The 18,790-nt window shown below is 42.6% G+C and overlaps 2 protein-coding genes and 1 non-coding gene across 4 annotated transcripts in view; all 3 read left to right on the forward strand.

The window, feature by feature from the left end:
• The window catches only part of LOC126079306 (interferon-induced very large GTPase 1-like), a 101,354-nt gene that overhangs the window by 65,960 nt on the left and 16,604 nt on the right, over nucleotides 1-18,790 (forward strand). The window contains exon 2 of one of the 2 annotated variants that reach the window (XM_049890234.1): nucleotides 11,136-11,257. The exons of the other annotated variant lie outside the window; for it this stretch is intronic. The gene's annotated coding sequence lies outside the window, so the exon portion shown is untranslated. The remainder of the gene's footprint in view (nucleotides 1-11,135; nucleotides 11,258-18,790) is intronic. 2 annotated transcript variants of the gene reach the window in all.
• The window catches only part of LOC126079308 (interferon-induced very large GTPase 1-like), a 223,474-nt gene that overhangs the window by 50,181 nt on the left and 154,503 nt on the right, over nucleotides 1-18,790 (forward strand). The window lies entirely within an intron of this gene.
• LOC126081306 (U6 spliceosomal RNA) lies at nucleotides 4,455-4,561 on the forward strand. The gene has a single exon (XR_007518353.1). It is a non-coding gene; the product is annotated as a U6 spliceosomal RNA (small nuclear RNA).

The raw sequence follows: 18,790 nt of genomic DNA on the forward strand, positions 1-18,790 counted from the left end.
CTGAGCTGACCTTCCATGTATTGAGTGTTGTCTTTCCCTTCACCTAAAGCAGTTCTTATCTACTGATTAATCAATAAAAAAACCCTCTCCCACCCTCCCTCCCTCCCCCCCTCGTAACCACAAAAGTATGTGTTCTTCTCAGGTTTACTATTTCTCAAGATCTTATAATAGTGGTCTTATACAGTATTTGTCCTTTTGCCTCTGACTCATTTCGCTCAGCATAATGCCTTCCAGGTTCCTCCATGTTATGAAATGTTTCAGAGATTCGTCACTGTTCTTTATCGATGCGTAGTATTCCATTGTGTGAATATACCACAATTTATTTACCCATTCATCCGTTGATGGACACCTTGGTTGCTTCCAACTTTTTGCTATTGTAAACAGAGCTGCAATAAACATGGGTGTGCATATATCTGTTTGTATGAAGGCTCTTGTATCTCTAGGGTATATTCCGAGGAGTGGGATTTCTGGGTTGTATGGTAGTTCTATTTCTAACTGTTTAAGATAACGCCAGATAGATTTCCAAAGTGGTTGTACCATTTTACATTCCCACCAGCAGTGTATGAGAGTTCCAATCTCTCCGCAGCCTCTCCAACATTTATTATTTTGTGTTTTTTGGATTAATGCCAGCCTTGCTGGTGTGAGATGGAATCTCATCGTAGTTTTAATTTGCATTTCTCTAATGGCTAATGATCGAGAGCATTTTCTCATGTATCTGTTGGCTGCCTGAATATCTTCTTTAGAGAAATGTGTGTTCATCTTATGCAGAATTTTTAAGGAAGGAGGGAATGAAACATGGGGATAGCTGGGAAGAGTTTTTGAAAATAGAGGGACCAAAGGCAAAGCTCCAAATTGGGAGTGTACCTGGGATGAAGGCAGACCAGCACAGAAGCCAGCGTGGCTGTACCATGAGGGAGAGAGTGGGAAGAGTTGGAGAAGAAATAGGGTGCCAGATGGTATAGGGCCTTGTGGGACATATGAAGTTACATTTCCTGAGACTGAGTTGGAACACTCTTGGCGATTTCTTAGCAGAGGCATGACATCCTGTGTTCATTTAAAAGGATCACCCTGGCTACTTTGTGGAAAATTCACGGAGAGTGGGTGGGGGTAAAGCAGAATGGCAAAGATAATACAGGGAAATGAGTTAGAAGACTATTGCAATAATCCAGTAATAACAATGGTAACAACGATGGTAGCTTAGACCAGGGTAGGGTTTAGTGGTATACGTGGTCAGAAGTGGCCTGAATTAGGATACTTTTTGATGTTAGCGCCAACAAGATTTGCTTGAATTGAATACGTAAGCAATTTCTCCAGGTTCAACACTTTGTGGAGTCAAAAATAATCCTGAAAAATTATAGCAACTACAAGTCTCTCTTTGGTCAAACTAACAAAAATCCTACATCAGCTCACTCCTCAAATATGACCCCAAGCCCCAGGGGTAGTGATTAACAGTCTCTTTTTTTCTTTTTTCTGAACACTAGAGTATGCATTTATGTTGGTTATGTGGAATAATATGTTGCAGCATTTTCATTGGACAAGTCAAGATTCAGAAGTAAATTTAAAGACATGCACAGGCCACTATCAGTCATTGACAGAGTATTTACATAATTTAAAAGAAGATTTTTTTTCTTTTGTTTTCTTTACGGAACTTTAGATGAAGGTTTACAGGACTAGTCTCTCATCAAACAATTACTACACACATTGTTGTATGACATTGGTTAACAACCCCACAATATGTCAACATCCTCCTTTCTAAACCCTGGGTTCCTTATTACCAGCTTTCGTATTCCCTCCTGCCTTCCAGTTCCTGCCTCAGGGCTGGTGCGCCCCTCTAGTCTTGTTTTGTTCCATGAGTCTGTTCAGTCTTTGACTGAAGGGTGAACCTCAGAAGTGGCCTCATTACTGAGCTGAAAGGGTGTTCTGGGGCCATACTCTCTGGGTATCTCCAGTCTCTGTCAGGCCAGCAAGTCTGGTCTTTCTTTTTGAGTTGGAATTTTGTTCTACATTTTTAACCAGCTCTGTCCAGGACGCTCTATTGTGATCCCGGTCAGAGCAGTCAGTCGTAGTAGCCAGGCACCATCTAGTTTTACTGGGCTCAGTCTAGTGGAGGCCATGGTAGATAGTGGTCCATCAGTCTGTTGGACTGATCTTTCCCTTGTGTCTATAGTTTTCTTCATTCTTCCTTGCTCCCAAAGGGGTGAGACCAGTGGAGTATCCTAGACGGCTGCTCATAGGCTTTTAAGACCCCACATGCTACTCACCAAAGTAGAGTGTAGAACATATTCTTTATAAACCCCGTTATGCCAATTGAGCTCGATGTTCCCTAAGACCATGGTCCCCACAGCCCTCAGTCCCTCAGGGAGTTTAGATGTGTCTATGGAGCTAGCCTGGCCTTGCCTTGTACAGATTGTACTGGCTTTCCCAGTATTGTGTACTGTCTTACCCTTTACCAAAGCTGCCACTTATCTTTTGTCTATTATGTATTTTTCCATCCCCACCCATCCCCTCTCTTGTGTCCATCAAATATTGTTTCTTTTTGTATGTAAACTTTTTCATGAGTTTTTACAGTAGTGGTCTCATACAATATTTGTCCTTCTATGACTGACATTTCACTCAGCATAATGTCCTGTGCTGAGTTCCTTTTGTTTATGGATTTCTTTTGTTTTCACAGATTTTGCTTTTATTGAGACTTTATGTTTTTCTTCTTTATTTTGATGAATAGGTTTGTTAACTTTTTTTGTGGTTACCTTGAAATTTACCCTTATCTTCCTAGGTTTGAACCAGTCTATTATTACTTGGTATCGCCTGCGTTCCTCTCCATTAGAAAGTTCCATACCTATACCATTTATTCTCTCTTTCATTGTTCTGACGTTGTTGTCATTTACAGATTAACCTCTCTGGTTCCCTGTTGCAATTGTCTTGGTTTTGGATATTCCTTGAGAGTTCATATCCTACGTTGATGTCTGGCTGGTACAAACTTGCGTCCTAGATTCAGGCTGTGGCCTGATGTTGTTTGTTCTCAGACCAAAGGACTCCCTTTAATAAGTTTTGTAAGTTTGGTTTTATTTTTACATATTCCAGTAATTTCTGTGTATCTGGAAATGTCCTAATTCCACCATCATATTTGAACAAAAGTTTTGCGGGATATATTATTGTTGGTTGGCAATTTTTTTCTCTCAAGGTTTTATATAGGTCATCCCATTGCCTTCTTGCCTGCATTGTTTCTGCCTAATAATCAGAGCTTATGACGTTTTGTTTTTTCTTAAGCTGCTCGCAGGATTTTTTTCTTTGTCTTTGGTTTTAGTGAGTGTGATCATCATGTGCCTTGGTGTTTTTGTTTTGGGGTCTATCCTACACGGGGTTAGTTGAGCTTGTTGGATGGTCAGCTTCTCAAAATTCATGATATTAGGGGAGTTTTCTGTCAGCAATTCTTCATTGATTCTCTCTGTGTTTTCTGTTTTCTCTCCCTGTTCTGGAAATCCGATCACTTGCAAATTTTTGCTTTTGATTGTATCCCACATAATTCTCAGGGTTTCTTCCTTTTTCTTTGTTCTTTTTTCTGATTTTTACTCAGACAGATTTGTATCCAAGTGTTTGTCTTCAATTTCACTGATTCTGTCTTCCATCATTTCAAACCTGCTCCTCAGTCTTTCTATGACACTGTCCATTGGTGAAATTTTGTTGTTTATCTTTTGGATTTCTAATTGTTGTTTTTGTACGATTTCTAGTTGTGAATTTATTTTGGCATTTTGTTCCTGTATTACTTTCCTGAATTGTTCCTTTTTTTGTCTGTATTTTCCATGAGTTTATCTGCCTTTTCCAAAAAGTCATCTATTTTTTCCTCACTTTTGTCTACTTTTTGTGTCAATGCTTGGATTAGTCTGAATATTAGAGATTTGAATTCCCTGTCAGGTATTTCTAGTGTCTTTCCTTCCAAACTGGAAAGTCATCTGGTGTTTTATTTTGGATGCCTACTGGACCCATTCTGTCCCGTTTTTCATATGTTTTGATATTGTCTGCTGTCTTTGGGACACTCAATATTTATTTTCTTCATTTCTTGATTGTAGATTTTTTTGTTTTGTCCTGCTTTTTTGTTTTACTTTCTTATGCCTGAGCAGGCAGGCTGTGTGTTCTTTGTCATTTTCTCGCCTGTAGTCACGGTACTTTTCACCTTCTTGTCCAATGGGCAGGCCAGTTATTCACCTACAGTGCAGCAGGGCAGGAACAGCTGAGGGGGAGGTGCCTGGATGGTTTTTTTGTGGCACGTACTAGGGCTGACAGGGTGGGCCAGGAATCAGTGCTGGGCAGGTTCTAATAGGCAGTGCCTGTGCTGCTTGGGTGTGTGATGGGCAGTGCATGGTGCAAGTAGGCAGGAAAGAGGGGGGAGGCTGTAAGATGTGGAGTTAATAGGGGTGTGAGAAAGAGGAGAGTAAAACAGGAGCCCAAAACAGGCAGTGCTCGCTTTGGCAGCACATATACTAAAATTGGAACAATACGGAGAAGATCGGCATGGCCCCTGCGCAAGAATGACACGCAAATTCATGAAGCATTCTATTTTTTATATAGCAAGGCGTGTATAAATTTTTGTATGAGACTGACTTGATTTGCAAACTTTCACTTAAAGCACACATAAAACTTAAAAGAAATAAAAACAAGCAAAAGAAGAAAGAGAAAAAAAGAGCACTAAGGAAGCTTGCTGTTGGAGTGGAGAGATGAGAAACTGCTGGAGTGGAGAGATGAGAAACTGCTGGAGTGGAGAGATGAGAAACTTAGAAATGGAGCAAAGCAAAAAAAAAAAAAAAGAAAGAAAAAGGGTAAAAGAAAGAAAAAATAACTAGATAAAAATTTGGAAAAGAAAAAAAAAATTTTTCCAGGAGTCCCGGAGACACACCAGTGGGGCTGCTAAGACCAGGGAAGTGTCTCCCAGGCTGCACAGTATAGCCTGGCTACAGAGGGCATGGATGTCACACAGCACCAGGTAACCAGGTATTCAGGAGACAGGAAAACAAGATAAGTGTAGAGAGATGAGAACCGAGAAATGAAGACAGGCAGAAAGAGAAAAAGAGAGAGAAAAGAAAAAAGAAGAAAAAAAGAAATGCCCCCAGGTTTTCCACTCACTGGGTGCGCAGATTGGGGGAGTAACTCCTAAGCCCTGCAGTGCAGCCCAGCTAGAAGGGGCTCCCAAGCTGTGAAAAGAAAAAGAAAACAAGCAAACAAAACAGAACAGAACAAAGCAAAACAAGGGAAAAAAATGCCCCAGGGATCCCACCAGCGTGGTGTCCTGGGCCAGGGGAGTGGTTCCCCAGTGGAGCGTGACTTCACAGCCTTTAAAGAAGAAGCAAAGATGGCACACGGAGCCAGGTGTTCCAGAGAAAGGAGGGCAAGGTGGTAGGAGGTACAGAAGAAACCAAAAGAGATGCAAAGAACCAACACCAGCTCAGACGCCCGGCCAGTGTGAGCAGGGCGAATCCAGGCAGTCTGAGGCCAAAGCAGCTGCCTCCAGGCCAAGAGACTATGGCTGGCGGGAAGCATAGGAGGACAATGGGGGGATGGAAGAAGGGGAGGGCTAAGAAAGTGTAAATCACTTGTTACCAGGTGCTCTATCTCCTGCTGGAAGCTTCGTGAAACTCCTTTCCTGTACTCCCTGTCGCTGATCTCCAACGTGGGTGGGGTGAATACAAGCGGCATGAAAGCTGCACTTCCCGGCCTGTCCGAGCCACCGCAGCCAGCCAGGAAGCTCGGATTTAGAGCAGCAGGGAGAGAATGGCGGATGCGAAAGCCTGTATCGCTAGTTACCCAGTACTCTGAGTCCTGTTGGGAGTTCCGCAAAGCTACTCTCCCGGCTCCGTGTCTGCTGATCCCTGACTGGAGTCCAAGATGGTGGATCCGTGCTGCGTTAGCGGACAGGGCCCTCCACACGTATCTCTCCTTGTTGTCTGTCCTCTGTCGCTTTCTTATTCCATTCGGTGCTTGGCTGAGTTCTCTGTCTCTTCATTTGGCACTTTAGGTTCCAGGAATGGCGTTGTCTGTGTTTTAATTAGTTCTTGTAGTCTTTGCTGTGGAGGGATGGCACGGCCTGTCTCTCTATGGCACCAAGTTGACCTAGAGTCAACAGTCTCGTCTAATGCTGTCAATATTCACCAGTGGAACCAGAATGCAGCTGAATCACACTGAGGGCTAGAGATGTCTGAAACTGCTGCCCCTCTGCTGGGAGCTCATCCCTTAAGCCCATCCCCACTACTTTCCTGGTGGCTATTCTGTTGAGCTAAGCTTCTGACTTCATTGCCCCTTGCACTCCTCCTGGCTATGCTGAAAGTCCGTAGCATCTGTGTAATGGGGGCCACCCTATATGCCCACCCATTACAATTCTAAACTTTTCCAGCTTCCCAAAGGTGGATATTTAGAGTGTACCCTAGAGTGCTCAATAGTATAACTTGCAGGAAGTGTCAGCGTGTTTAGAAAGGTGCAGAGGGTTCTCCCCTTGTCTTGGTGGTGGAAACTTCCTTGAATTCCATCCCCTGTTTTGCATTGTTGGGTTCAATATCGCCACAGGAGGCTGAGTTGGAGCTTACAGTACAGGATTTTTTTTATGTAGGACTTGAATGGGAAGAAGAGATAGAAGGCATTTTTCAGGCCCTGACTTTGGGTCAGGCACTGGGATGATGTCATTTGATAAATACAGCAGGTAAGAGCAAAAACTGAGAGTGACCCTTGATTACAAAGCTAGAAGTAATAAGAAAGGTCTCTGAGTCCACTTGCCTTGTAAATATGTGACTTGAAGGAGTCTAATGACAATAGCTATCTCTTAAGCTGGACAAATCTGTCCAAATTCACATGTCCCCCATATCTGCAAGGATAACGCCACCTGATAATTTACTCCAAATTTAATGTTTTCTGGAGTAGGGTGGAGCTATGATTGGGCCACAGAAGCAGGAAGACTCACGGTGCACAGGATAAAGGGGGATGCTCTTCCTTTCTACCTCCTTTGGGAAGCAAAGCCCTTCTGATTGAGCTGGGCACTGCCCTGACAGCTATAGAGAGATGCCCACTGAAGGCAGGGTCTCATGCCTCTGGGCTCACTGGTTATCTGATGTTTCTTCCTCTTCTTCTCTTTCTTTGTTGGTAAGAATCTCCCACCAGTTATCAGAAGAGGCTAACAGAGTCCCTTAAAAAAAATCACTTTTTATCCAAAGATGAGCCAGCGTGAAGGAAATGATCAGGGGAAATCCCCAGGCAGGAGAGAACCAGGACCTCAGCTGCCCTTCACTCCCTCATCAGTGGGTTCCTTTTCCCCAGTCTCTGCTCACTCCACAGAACTTTTCATCAAGGCCAGGGTTTGGGTCAGAATTAGTGTGAGGCAAGTGAGGTACCTAGGATGCAAAATTTTAGAAACATACATTGTCAGATTTCTTAGAACTTTAAGCACCTGTCCAGCCTCACCCTAGTACCAGCCCTGAGCAGGTCCTGGGTCATGGGGCCATCTCCGGCCATCCCTGGGGAGATCTGAGTGAATTCTTTTTCCCTCAGTTTATTCCGAAAAAAGGCTAGAATTTTTCATATGAAGCTTAAGTTAGAAAACTGGGAGAAAAAAAAGAAAAAGCCAAAAGCATGCAGATAACAGCTTCCAAAGAACATTCATTAATCATTTAGCAAAATTCCTGTTTCAAATTTTTTTCTCAAAATATATATAATAAACGTTTCTGAGATGAGAATGAGAAGCAAAACAAAAGTCTGGTCTCAGTATCTGGGGTTGACCCGAGAAACAGAAGGAGGCTGTGTGATGGAATAAACTTGCTTGTGAATTTCATTTTGAGGCCCTGGGAGTTCTTTTCCTAATTCATTAATTTATACAACAATTTCAATGAGCTCTTACCATATACAGGCAACATGCTCAGACTGTGAGGGAAACTGAGGTGAATCAGACACAGACTCTAACATCTGAGGATTCAGCATAGCAACAGAGAGACAATAATGTAAGGCAAAGCACAAAGGACAAAAAATTCCCCCTAAGAACTGTAAGGTCGTGGCACTCAAATAGAAGTTCTCAGAGGTTCAAATTAAACATTTGCAGAAACACAGAAGCTGGAGAGATCCTCCCTGGTGTCTCTCGTTATTCCCGGATTTGATCATCAAGCCAATTATGTGCTGAGGAGAAAAGAATACCTATTTGACTATCTATTTTAGGCCAAGCACTGGTATAGATTAACCTACATCATCTCGCTTTGTCCTTATTGTCATTATCTGAGGTAGGTAGTATTAATGCCACAAACAAATTCATTCCATCATTCAGGTGCCTCCCATCACTTAGGTCAGTCTTCCAGCTTCCAAGACTTTCCCTTAGGCAGGGAAAGCAGTATCCCTAAGTAATAAAACTAGTGACTATTGGATCCTGGACTCAAGCTTATCTCTGACTGACATTAAAACTCTTGCTCATTAGAAAACACCTATGCTCCTAATTCTAAGGAAAAAGAATAACAATTCTAATTTATCAGTAAGACACTATGCCAGCCCCACTACGTCAACTCTGTGTTTCTTGTCAATTCACTGAAATAGTTATAAATACCCGCACATAGTAAAGGCTAAAACCCATCACCATCGAGTCAATTCCAACTCATTTGGACTCAGTAGGACAGAGCAGAATTGCCCCATAGTGTTTCCAAGGCTGTAAATCTTCATGAAAGCAGTTGAAGCAGACTGCCACATCTTTCTCCCACAGAGTGGCTTTTGAGTTTGAACTGCTGACCTTTCGGTTAGCAGCTTAGCACCACCAGGGCTCCTTAACCCCACATACACCTGAGGAAACTAGCTCAGACAGATATGCTGAAACTGTAGTCAGTCATCACATTTCTTGATCATCTTGGCACAGTAGTTAAGCACTGGGCAGGTAGCCAAAAGATTGGCAGTTTGAACCCATTGCCCACTCCATGGGAGAAAGATGTACAGTCTGCTTTCATGAAGATTTACAGGTTTGGAAATGCTCTGGGGCAGTTCTACTCTGCCCTACAGAATTGCTATGTGTCAGAATCAACTGAGAGTGTTTGGTTTTGGGTTTTGGGTGACTGGAAGTAGAGATATAAAGATGAATAAGACAGAAGCACTCAGCTGCTAACCAAAGGTTGGCGGTTTGAAGCTACCCAGCACCTCCATGGAGGAAAAGTCTGATAATCTGGTTCTGTAAAGATTACAGCCTAGGAAACCCCTTTGGGAAGTTCTACTCTGTGGCATGAAGTCGCTGTAAGTTGAAGATTGACTCAATGGTACCTAACATCATCAACAAAAAAGGCAGAATAGGCCCACAAGTAGAAGGAGCATTGGGAGGTGGGATGTTTGAGTTTTGGGGATGGGAAACAACTACAATACAGCACCATGAGACCCGAGCACTATAAAGTGTGGAATAAGGGCTATGGGAACACAGCAAGAGAAGGCTCAGTATAGAACCACGCAAGTGGAGCTGTGCAGGTGTACTGGGAGTGGGAGGGAGGATATAGACAGAGGGGTGTAGGGTTTCCAGAAGGATTTGACTAAACAAGTATGAAGTTCACCTGGAAGAATGTTTATGTGTATGACAATAAAAGAAGCCCTGGTTGCCCAGTGGCTAAGCACTCAGCTACTAACCAAAAGGTTGGTGGTTCAAACCCACCAGCTGCTTCGCAAGAGAAAAGAGCTGGTGATATGCTTCCAGAAAGATTACAGCCTAGGAAACCCTGTAAGACTTTGATGACACATAACAATGACAACAAAATTTGAACTAGAAAAATAACAATGGGACGGGGGGTACTGTTCTACAGGCAATCTTAAATTATATTTTGTAGAAAGATAATAATCAACAAAACAAAATGCTATGCACTGGATTTAGATTTGCAAGAAAACTGTCAGAAATAACATTACAAAAAAGTTCTAATATAAATGGTAAGAGAACAGTGAAATTCTCTTTCTTACCACAAACATGGAGTATGCTTCTAGAGATCTTCACACAGCACACTTTAAAATAAGATTTTAGGCTGTTTTAGTGCTGAATCGTCCAAATCAGCTAATACAATGCTGGAACCTTAGTTAGTTTTGAAATGATGTATTATATCAAATTTAAAAAAAGAAAAAATCAGAGCTTCAATCTTGAAATTAATTCTAACATAAAACTCTTTTATGGGAAAGAAAAACTAATAAATTTCATTTGCACCAGAACATGCTTCTTTGTCCTGGGTGAGCTGAGAAAGGGAAGTTAAAGCACTACCCCTGAGGAAGACAACCCTGATGTCTCCCATGTGTAGTCTCTAGAATTGTTCTCCTGTTTCCCTCTCCAGTTTCTGCCAAGTGCTTTATCCTTCCTGAGATCACCCCACCCCCACCACAATGTTAAAACAAAAAAGCATATTAAGCCAGTAATAGAAATTGATGAAAGTTTATTGAATATATGATTTGCAAATTGGGGTAGCATTTTGACTACAGAAATAAAAAATGTTTGAAGATACAAGAGCCTCCAAAGGCTCTTATAACCCATCTTATCAACATCGCCATGGAAAAAGGGCCAGAAAAGAACTGATAATCTATTTGTGGTTAGGAAGGATTTCAAGCAGCATTGTCTTGAAGAACAATTAAAGTAATTACTGATTTACCCTAAAACACACCTCTAGTTTGACCTTTGGAGTTTCTGTAGTTGAAACTGCACATACATAATTCTTTTAGAAGAGCACGATGCCTAAGACAAAATGGTCTTTGCTGATTTATCTACACCCTTTGTTTGATTCAAAGGTAACTTCAGAAACCAGTCTCTTCATGGCTTAAGGTTCAAAAGGACATTTGAGAGCAATGGGTTACCCCAACTCCACTGACCCACAGAAATCTGGATTCCAGAAGGATTAAAACTGTTTCTCAATGAATACAGGTGTATACACAGAGTCTCTGTCTCTCTCTTTCTCTCTTTTACACACACACACAAACACAGGCACATACACACACAAGACCAATATTTATTTCCTATTTGCAGTAATTTTGAAGCCCAGGAATCACAACAAAAATATACAGGTTTCCTTTTAATTACCAAGGTTCCTTTAAAAGGAAAAAAAAGTGAAAACAAAAGTGAAACCAGTTTTTCACATCCAGATCCAAGGATAAATTCAGGTCGTTCTGCCACACAGGTAGAGAGATCCTGGGCTGGAGCTGTGAGTCACCAGCCTGCTGGACTCAGGCAAGGAACCTACTCTACATCCAGGTCTCTCTGGAGCAACCTGAAGACAGGAGCTTGGTCTCAAGGAGACAGGTAAGTGAAAAGGAAGGAGGGAAATGGCATAGACAGAGAGATAAAACAACAGACCCAGAGGCTAAAATAGGAACAGAAATTGATGGAAATAGGCACAGGGAGCAGAGTCAGAGACAGGGAGAATAAGACTTGCGAAGAACACAAATATGCATTGACATGACTATTCAAAAATCACAGCTATAAGTCTGGGGGAAACGAGAATATTAAGAAAGATTTAGATCATTTGTATTGTCAAAAACAAACCCAGCTTTAGGTAAGGAGAAACTTTATTTGAAAGGATTGTTGTTGCAATAAGGGGAAGGGAATTTTGCAATAGGGACCATGTTCTTCACTGTAAAATCTGAAAGCATCCAAATATCAGGCAGAAAGGATTTGTATTTTATGTTGTTGTTAGGTGCTGTGGAGTTGTTTCCAACTCATACTGACCCTAGGTACAAGGGAAGGCAACATTGCCAGGTCTTGCACATTATCACAATTGTTGCTATCTTTGAGTCTGTTGTTGGAGCCACTGTGTCAAAGCATCTTGTGGAGGGTCTTCCTCTTTTTCGCTGACCCTCTACTTTACCAGAAGCCCTCGTGGTGCAGTGATTAAAGGGCATGGCTCCTAACCAGAGGTCAGCAGTTTGAATACACCATACGCACCTTGGAAACTTTACGGAGCAGTTCTACTCTGTCCTACAGGGTCACTATGAGTCCGAATCAACTTCATGGCAATGGGTTCTGGTTTTCTACTTTACCAAGTATGATGTCTTTCTCCAGGGACTATTCCCCCCTGATAACATTCCAAAGTAGGGCTCCGGTAAAGTTTAACACTCTCAGTAAGATACAGGTAACAGAGCTGTGGCATAACCAAGGGAGTTGGGGGCGGGGGGCGGGGTTGCAGACCGCACCGAATGACACTGTTCAAAGGAGTGACAGCGTGCGAGGTAGCCGGCCAGGCTTGTCGGGTGGCGTGAGGCTGCGTGTCTTGCCACAGGCGTGGAACAAAAATGTGGACACACAGGGGCCCATCTGCAACCAGGAGCCCACCTCCACACCCATACCTGGACCCTTTGCACCGCCCTCTTCCCCCATCCAACAGCGCAGCTGCAGCGCTCCTGCCAGGCCTCGGACCACTGGCTCAGCGGCTGATCTCCCTCCACCCCGCGGCCCGTGCCCCTTTAAGAAACCCACCTCGGACTGCCCTCCTCCCTGGTGTGATGGTGCTAGGACCTGCGCTGGGACAGCAGGTTGGGTGACCCTCGGAGCCCTCGCATGCAACTCCAGGCACCGCGCCCTACTCCAGTTGGGGCGGGGAAGGGCCCTCTGACCTCTGCGCCTGGAGGGATGTGCCAGCTGCGTGCTTGCTAGCCTGTGGAGAGAGGAGCTGGGGCGCCGCAGAGCGCTAGAAGGGCCCTCTGTCCCTTCCCCTTCTGGGCCCCATGGCTTCACTCTAAGCCTTTCCATTGCCACCCAGAGATAGCCGCGCACCTGCGGGATTCTCTGCCCTGGTAAAGCACTAGCTAAGCCTGTTCAGCTACGGGAAAATCAAAGGCCGGTGGAAATTGGGCGGAGGTACGCCTAGGTTGCAGCATGCCTAAGGTGTCTCTAGGGGCGGCCCCGAGCCCCTAGTGAGCGCGCAGGGGTACTGAGTGCTGCCATCCATTCCAGCCCCTTGGTCTAGGAGAGCAAAATCCTGTCAGGTGCCCGGGCTCTGGGAGTCAGGGCCAGTCCACTGGTGCCTCTGGCCGTCCGGCCCGGTGATGACGGGGTTGGGATGTCGAGCTTCTCACCGGAGCCTGGACTCAGTAACCCTAGGAAGGAACTCCTCACCCACCAGCCCCGCCTGAGCTGTGGGTTTACAGGGTAGGGAGGCCCTTGCATGGACAGGGAATTCTGATTTACATTAGTACAAAAAACATTCCTAAGGATTCTGTATGGTCTGATACAAGAGGAGGTTCATGGTGGTGGGGGAAGGGGGAGGAAAAGAGGGGGGAGGAGAGGGATGACACCAACCCTAGTGATGCCACTGTAATAGAAGTTGCTATTGAAAGCACAGAAAATTACTACACCTGGAAGATTAACGGAAGACTTCAAAAAAAAAAAGAAGACACTTGAGCAGGGTCAGGAGTACAGACAAGGTGGGTATATAATATACAGAATCAAGAAACTCCGTGAGGCTGAGGGAAGATGGAAGAGTGTGGTTTCTAAAGGAAGAGAGTGAGGTGGGTGGTAGGAACACGAAAAGGAGTAATTGTGAAAGGCACTGGGGAGATGAATTGTTGCCAGATTATGAGGGGTGAATGTACCATAAACCAATGCAGTTTTCAAAGCTTTGTAAACAAGGAAGTAGTTGGTTTAAATTTGGGTTTCAGGATGCAATTTAAAATATGAACCACAAAAGGGCAAGAGAGAACATAGTCAAGAGCTACTCATACAGTGCATTCAGATAAACAGGGTCCCTAGATGGTGCAAATGGTTAACACTCTGAGCTGCTAACCAAAATTTTGGAGGTTTGAATCCACCCAGAGGCAGCATGGAAGAAATGCCTGGAAATCAACTTCCAAAAAATCAGCTACTGAAAACTCTGTGCTATGTCACCTCAACAAGGCTAGCATTAATCCAAAAAAACACAAAATAATAAATGTTGGAGAGGTCGTGGAAAGACTGGAACACTTATACACCAGTGGTGGGAATGTAAAATGGTTCAACCACTTTGGAAATCTATTTGGCAGTTCCTTAAAAAGGTAGAAATAGAATGATCCAGCAATACGATCCAGCAATCCCACTCCTTGGAATATATCCTGGAGAAATAAGAGCCCTCACACGAATAGATATATGCACAACAGTGTTCATCGCAACACTTCACAATAGCAAAAAGGTGGAAACGACCTAGGTGCCCATCAGTGGGTAAATGGATAAACAAATTATGGTATAGTCACACAATGGAAGACTAAGCAACGATCAAGAACAAAGACGAATCTGTGAAACATAACATGGATGAATCTGGAAGGCACTATGCTGAGTGAAATTAGTCAGTCACGAAAAGGCCAATATTGTATGAGACCACTATTATAAGAACTCAAGAAAAGGTTTAAACACAGAAGAAAACATTCTTTGATGGTTACGAGGGTCGGGAGGGAGGGAGAGGGATATTCACTAACTAGATAAAAAAAAATAGTAGATAAGAATTAGGTGAAGGGAAGGACAACACACAATACAAGGGAAGTCAGCACAACTGGACTAAACCAAAAGCTAAGCAGTTTCCCGAACACAGTCAAACACTTCGAGGGACAGAGAGGCAGCGGCTGGGGTCTGGGGACCATGATTTCAGGGGACATCTAGGTCAATTGGCATAACACAGGTTATTTAGAAAATGTTCTGCATCCTACTTTGGTGAGCGGTGTTGGAGTCTTAAAAACTAAGAAGCAGCCATCCAAGTTACATCTCTTGGTCCCAACCCACCTGGAGCAAAGGAGAATGAAGAACACCAAAGACACAGGGAAAATATTGGCCCAACAGACAGAAAGGGCCACATAAACCAGAGACACCATCAGCCTGAGACCAGAAGAACTACATGGTGACTGGCTACCACCAATGACCACCCTGGCAGGGAATACAACAGGGTCCCTGATGGAGCAGGAGAAAAGCAAGGTACAGAACTCAAATTCTGGTAAAAAGACCACACTTAATGGTCTGACTGAGAGTGGAGGGACCCCAGAAGACGTGGCCCCTGGACTCTCTATTAGCCCAGAACTGAAACCAATCTTGAAGCCAAGTCTTCAGACAAAGATTCGTCTGGACTATAAGATGTAAAATGATACTCATGAAGAGAGTGCTTCTTAGCTCAAGTAGATAAACATGAGACTAAATGGGCAGCTCTTGGCCGGAGGCGAGATGAGAAGGCAGAATGGGACAGGAGCTGGTTGAATGGACATGGAAAATCTGGGGTGGAAAGGAGGAGTGTGCTGCCACATTATAGGAAGAGTAACTAGGTCACATAAAAATGTGTGTATAAATTTTAGTATGAGAAACTAGAACTGTAAACTTAAAGCACAATAAAAAGAAAACTATGAAGTACAGTTCTACTCTTACACTCATAGAGTTGCCATGAGTGGGCCCCCTGTGAGTTGGGCTGACTCGATGGCAACTGGATTTTTGATGGCTGATGTGTCATAGATATCCAACAAGGAACATAGCTATAGGGGTAAAGCTAGGGAAAACAGAGATCCATGAAAAAAAATGTGCCCATATCACCATTCCTCCAACAGAACTGGGGGAGACAGGTAGTCCCAGAATAACATTTGGTCAGATGGCTAGAGCTGGGAATTTAGGATGAGTTTCTAATTGAGTGGGTCATCCTACCTATTTAATCCAGCAAGAGCAAAGAGCAGCTCCAAATCCAAAAGGAAGTAATAAGGTCTAAGAGAGTAGACAGAAACTAAGAGGCAAAGTAAAATTTGATAGAAACAAGAAAAGGTTGGGCAAGACAAGAAGAGCCTAAAGCATCCCATGAATACCATTGGTGTTACAACTCCTCAAAGAGGTATTCTCTAACGTACAATCTAAAGTGCCCTCAGGTTACTCTCCATCCCATGACCTGTTTATTTATTAACACTTAAACTGAAATTGTTTTGCTTATTCATGTATTTCCATGTTTAAAATCTGCCTCCTCCCACTAGAATGTAAACACTCTAAGATCAGGGAACTAGTCTGTTTAATTCATTTGTCAATCCACAGCAGCTAGAACACCTCCTAGCACGTTGAAAACGTCAATAAGTATGTATGGAAAAAATGCTGGGATCTTTATCATACCTTTGCTAAACCTCAGATCTGTGGTACTTATTCCATCAGGTTCACTTAAGGATACATTGTCATAATAAGGTCATACTGGAGTCGAGTGGGTCCTAACCTAATCACTTCTCGGTGGTGTCTGATAAAGGGGGGAACAGACAAAGAGACACACACACAAGGGGAAGACAGACGCCATGTGAAGTTGAATCTACAAGCCCAGGATCACCAAGGATTGCCAACAGCTACTAGACATTGGGAAATTCTGGTGGCGTAGTGGTTAAGTGCTATGGCTGCTAACCAAAGAGTCAGCAGTTTGAATCCACCAGGCACTCCTTGGAAACTCTGTGGGGCAGTTCTACTCTGTCCTGTAGGGTCGCTATGAGTCGCGATCAATTTGACAGCACTGGGTTTGGTTTTTTTTGGTATTAGACATTGAATGAGAAAAGGAAATACCTTTCCCCAGAGCTAATGCCCTGACTTGGACTTCTAGCCTTCAAACATTGAGAGACAATAAATTTATATTCTTTAAAGCCACCAATTTGTGACTTTTTTATTAAAGCAGCACCAGGAAGCTGTTTCCAACAAATGGTGCTGAAACAACTGGATATCCATGTAGAAAAACAATGAATATTGATCTTTACTTAACACCATATACGAAATAATTCAAAACAGATCATAGTCCTAAACATGAAAGCCTAAAACTATACAACTTCTAGAAGAAATAAAAGTAGAAAATGCCGTGACCTTACATACGACACTAAATAGGACACTAAAGGCATGAACCATAAGAGAAAAATTTATCAATCTCACTTAATCAATAATTTTTTTTTTGCTCTGTGAAAACATCCTCATGAAAATTAAGAGACAAAAAATGGAAGAAAATATTTACAATGCCTATATCTAACAAAGGATTAGTATTCATATTATACTAAGATTCTTACAACTCAGTAAGGTAAAGAATGCAATTAAAAATGGGCTAAACATTGTCACTGAACAATTTGTGTAGAAATGTCAAATGGGAACCTAATTTGCTGTGTAAACTTTCACAGCAATAAAAAATTATTAAAAATGGCAAATTTTGTTACGTATATGTTACCACAATTTAAAAATAGGCAGGCATATATTATTAGGAAATTTGTTAATAAAATTATCTTATTATTCTTCTGAGAAAAAATGGACAAAAAATGAACAGACATTGTGTACAGAATGGCCAAGAAGCACATGAAGAGATTGTCAACATCAGTAGTAACCAGGGAAATAGCTAAAACTGTAATGAGATACCATTACATATCCACTAGAATGACTGAAATTCAAAAGACTGACAATACCAAGTGTCGGGGAGGATGTGGAGCAACTAAAACTCTCATAGGCTGCTCATAGAAATCACTTTCAAAAGTCATTAGGCCGTGTCTTAAAATGTTAAACATACACCTAGCGCACAACGCAGCCATTCCACTTCTAAGAATCTACCCAGAGAAATAAAAACATTTGTCCACACAAAGATGTGTATGTGAATGTTCATAATGGCTTTTTTTCCCCCATAATAGCCCCAAACTGGAAAAACCCAAATATCCATCAATACCTAAATGGACAAACAAAATATGGTATATTTATGCAATGAAAGCGGGAGAAAGATGTGGCCGTCTACTTCTGTAAAGATTACAGTCTTGGAAATTGTATTTAAATAAACTTTTGTACATTCAGTAACATATGTGAATTCCAAACTATGCTGAGTATAAGAAGCCAGCAACAAAATAGTATGTATTTCATTATTCCATTTATGTAAGATGCAAACCAATTTATAGTACCAAAAAGTTTATCAATAGTTGTCCAGAGATGAGGAAGGGATGGAAGGCAGGTGGCAGGAGGAATCTTTTGGGAAGCTGAAAATGTTTTATCTTGATTGTAGGAATGGTTTCATTAGTACATACAACTGGCAAAGTTCATCAAATTGTATACCTTAAATGAATGCATTTTATCATGCGTAAGTTATTTCTCAATAAAGGTGACATTAAAATAATAAAAGGCCTGAGTTTAATTTTAAACCAGGATAGAAGAAGTTAAATGATACAATCTGCTATGGGTACCTTTTAGCAGGAGAACATGTCAAAAATCCACTGCAGTCCCGTAGGACCCTGTAGGACAGAGTAGAACTGCACCATAGGGTTTCCAAGGCTCTAATCTTTACTGAAGCTGTCACGTTTTTCTTCCACAGAGTGGCTAGAGGGTTCCAACTGCCGAAATTTTGTTCAGCAGCCAAGAGCTTAACCACGGCACCAACAGGGCTCCTTCAGAGTGGCCATCCAGACTTAGAAATAACATTCCTAGGACTAATTTACCTGCATTTTTTAATTAGTTTTCAGATCAGTGTGGTTTCTGGAAGTTTACCTGAAGAATTCTGAAGGCACATAACAGGAATAGGTTTTTTCCCTTCCTGGGTTTTTACATTTTGTCCTCAGGCTTCTAGTGATTAGCAGTAAATCCCTTGAAGCACGACCCAGTGTTTTGAGGGTAGAGGAAACCAAACAGGGAAAAATAAGTACTTGGTGGGTGGCGGTGGGTAGTTGAGGATAGCAAAGAAGAAAAGTGAATCCCTGGGATCCTGAGGGAATGAAGCCAGCCCAGGGGCCAAACTGGGACAGAGACTTGGTCTTCACAAGCAGAGGCCCCATGAGATGGGAACTGAATAATTGTAAAAAAAATTTTTTTTTTAAATTGCATTTACCATCTGCCTTTCTTTTTTTCGCAAACCTCTTCTTT

This window comes from Elephas maximus, chromosome 7 (genome assembly GCF_024166365.1).
Source record: "Elephas maximus indicus isolate mEleMax1 chromosome 7, mEleMax1 primary haplotype, whole genome shotgun sequence".
Taxonomy (NCBI): Eukaryota; Metazoa; Chordata; class Mammalia; order Proboscidea; family Elephantidae; genus Elephas; species Elephas maximus.